Source organism: Benincasa hispida, chromosome 9 (assembly GCF_027475165.1).
Source record: "Benincasa hispida cultivar pf3 chromosome 9, pf3_genome.v1.1, whole genome shotgun sequence".
NCBI classification, from domain to species: domain Eukaryota; kingdom Viridiplantae; phylum Streptophyta; class Magnoliopsida; order Cucurbitales; family Cucurbitaceae; genus Benincasa; species Benincasa hispida.
In genome coordinates this window covers 58,841,531-58,845,246 of record NC_143486.1, presented here as the reverse complement: position 1 = coordinate 58,845,246, position 3,716 = coordinate 58,841,531, and the positions used below count along the sequence as shown (strand labels likewise).

Below are 3,716 nucleotides of genomic sequence, written 5' to 3'. Positions count from 1 at the left end.
GGACATCAACGTTATGTTAGGTATCTTGTTAAAGGGGCCCACCACATATGTGAAATTATTTTGTTATATTTTAATTGTGAGCTTATGTTTTGTTGTCTATTGTTTTAGTTGATCTTACTCAAATATCTGGAAATTTGAGTTCAATCCCTAAGTTGAATGGAACGAACTTCAAGATTTGGAAGGAAAGCCTAGAGATACTTCTCGGGTGTATGGGTTTGGACCTTGCATTAAGGACCGATAAACCTACTTCTACTGAGGAACAGCTAAATACGGCTAATATAAAGAAGTGGGAACGGTCAAATCGTATGTGTCTGATAATCATTAGGCACTCCATTTCGGAGTCTTTTAGGGGCTCTATCACGGAAAGTGAAAATGCCAATAAGTTCCTTGCTCAAATTGAGAAATATTTTGCTAAAAATGAGAAAGGGAAAGCAAGTAGTCTTTTGACTTATTTAACTTCTATGAGGTATAAGGGCAATGGAAACATAAGGGAGTACATTACGGAAATGTCCAATCTCGCAGGTAAATTAAAGACACTTGATATTGAGATAAATGAAAATTTACTCATGCATCTGGTACTTATCTCTCTTCCTGCACAATTCACTCAGTTTAAGATAAGCCATAATACTCATTTGGCAATGTGTGCAAGAAGAAGATAGGATTAAGAGAGAAATGACAGAAAGTGCTCATTTGGCAACAGGCTCTCATGATAAGAAGAAAAGGAAATTTGTGGATGCTGTAGAAGGGACATCTCATCGAAATAAAAACAAGAAATAAGCTACGGAAAATCCTTGTTTTTCTGCAAAAAGAAAGATCACTTCAAGAAAGATTGTCCAAGTACGCCAAGTGGCGTGTAAAGAAGGGTAAACTTCTTACTTTAGTTTGTTCTGAAGTTACTTTAGCTTCTGTACCTACAGATACTTGGTGGATAGGTTCTGGTGCTACTACTCACATAAGTATATCAATGTAGGGTTGCCTGTGGAGCTGGCCGCCAGGTGATGCTGAAAGATTCATCTATGTGGGCGATGGAAAAACAGTTCCAATTAAAGCTATTGGAAATTTTAGATTACTTTTAAAAACTGGATGTTATTTGAATTTGAATGAGACTTTTGTTGTACCATCATTTAGACAGAATTTAGTTTCTATTTCCAGTTCGGATAAATTTGGTCTTTCTTGTTCTTTTGGAAATAATAAAGTTAGTCTTTTTCAAGATTCTAAGCTTATTGGTACCGGTTCTTTAATTGATAGTCTATATATGCTTGATTCTTTTGCTTCATTTAACAAGATCTTGTTATCTAATTCATGTGGTACAAAGCGTAAATTAAATGAGAATTCCACTATGTTATAGCACAAGCGTTTAGGTCACATCTCTAAACAGGTAATTAAGAGACTTGTGTCAGATGAAATTCTTGATTCCCTTGATTTAAGTAACTTCAACATTTGTGTGGAATGTATTAAGGAAAAACAGATAAATATAAGAAAATTAGGTGCCAACAGATGCTCAGACATCTTAGAACTAATACATACAGACATTTGTGATTCATTCCTTACGCCCTCTTGGAATGGACAACAATATTTTATTACGTTCATAGACAACTATTCAAGATATGGGTAACTATATTTAATTCATGAGAAGTCTCAATCCTTTGACGTTTTCAAGTCTTTCAAAGCTGAAGTTGAACTTCAATTTGGAAAGAAAATTATGGTGTCAAATCTGATCGGGTGGTGAATATTATGGTAGATATGATGGATCAGGTTAACAACGTCCAGGGCCTTTTGTCAGATACCTAGAGGAATGTGGAATCGTCTTGTGATACATTATGCTGGGAAAACCCAGTATGAATGGTGTAGCGGAAAGGCGAAATAGAACATTTAAGGATATGGTAAGAAGTATGATTAGTCATTCTTCTGTACTAGAATCCCTCTGGGGTGAGGCATTAAAGACTGCAGCATATATCCTTAATAGGGTACCTAGTAAAGTAGTAGCCAAAACCCCTTATGAACTATGGGCAGGAAAAAAGCCTAGTATTAGGATTTTTCACATTTGGGGTTGTCCAACTGAGGCTAGGCCTTATAGGCCTAATGAAAGAAAATTGGACTCAAGAACTATTAGCTGCTATTTTGTTGGGTATTCTGAGTGCTCTCAGGTTTCAAGTTTTATGATCTCACTTCTAGATCATTGTTTGAGACAGGAAATGTTAGATTCCTTAAGGATGTTGAGTTTGGGGGGGAAGATAACATAAGGAAAGTTGTCTTTGAAGAGGAATTGATTTCTTTTTCTCATGTGATTATAAATGATGTCCAGGTTCCAATTCCTGACTTCATTATTGAACCAATTATAGAACAAGACAACATTGAAGTACCCGTTGTTGAACCTGAAGTTCAAACTCAACAACCTCAAGAAATGCCACTAAGAAGATCTACTAAAGAGAGAAGAAGTGCAATTTCAGATGATTATATTGTGTTTCTTTAAGAACATCAAGATGATGTGGGCGTAATGGAAGATGATCCAAGAAACTTCCAACAAGCTTTATAAAGTTTTAACTCTCAAAAGTGGATAACTGTTATGGAAGAGGAAATAAAATCCATGGAAGAGGAAATAAAATCCATGAAAGATAAAGTTCTAACTCTCAAAAGTGGATAAGGGATTTACATGGAAATATCAAAAGATATAAGGCTCGTCTTGTTGCAAAGGGTAACTCAAAAGGAAGACATTGATTACAAAGAGACTTTCTCTCCGGTTTCATCGAAAGACTCTTTTAGGGTAATCATGGCACTAGTAGCTCACTTTGATTAAGAGCTACACCAGGTGGATGTAAAATCTATGTTTCTCAATGGGAACATTGATGAGACGATCTATATGGTGCAACTAGAAAACTTTGTATTTGGTAATTCAAAGTCTATGGTGTGCAAATTAAAGAAATCCATTTACGGTCTCAAGCAAGCCTCTCGTTAATGGTATCACAAATTCCATGAAGTGATAACCTCATTTGGTTTTGAGGTGAACATAGTGGAAGATTGTGTATATCACAAGTTCAGTGGGAGTAAATCAATTTTTCTGGTGTTATATGTCAATGACATAATCATAGCTAGTAATGATGTATGTTTATTGCATGAGACTAAGAGATTTCTCAAAAGGAATTTTGAGATGAAGGATCTTGATGATGCTTCTTTTGTATTAGGAATTGAAATACTGCGAGATCGTTCTCAAGTTATTTTGAGATTGTCACAAAAGAACTACATTGAAAAGATCTTGAGTAGATTTGGCATGAAAGATTATGCGCCGGGAGATACCCCGATCGCCAAAGGTGATAAATTTCATTTAGGTCAATGCCCCAAAACCACATTCGAGACTAAGGAGATGAAAAAGGTACCCTATGCATCGTTTGTTGGAAGTCTAATGTATGATCAAGTATTTATGCGTCTAGATATTGTGTTCATAGTTGAAGTGTTAGGCAGATATTTGAGTAACCCGGGGATGGATCATTGGAAAGCAGCCAAACAGGTTATGAGGTATATACAGAGAACAAAATATTATATGTTCACTTATCAGAGATCAGAAGTTTTGAAGATCATTGGGTATTCTGAGTCTAATTATGTTGGATGTCAAGACACTTTGCGATCCACTTCAGGCAATATCTTCATGTTGGCTGGAGGAGCTGTATCTTGGAAATGTGTTAAACAAACACTTATGGCTTCTTCTACCATGGCTGCGA

The 3,716-nt window shown here is 35.9% G+C and overlaps 1 long non-coding RNA gene across 1 annotated transcript; it reads left to right on the top strand.

The window, feature by feature from the left end:
* Positions 1-390: 390 nt before the first annotated feature.
* On the top strand, positions 391-1,210 carry LOC150033966 (uncharacterized). Its single transcript, XR_016532427.1, has 3 exons — positions 391-522; positions 701-863; positions 971-1,210. It is a non-coding gene; the product is annotated as an uncharacterized LOC150033966 (long non-coding RNA).
* The last annotated feature ends 2,506 nt before the right edge of the window (positions 1,211-3,716 follow it).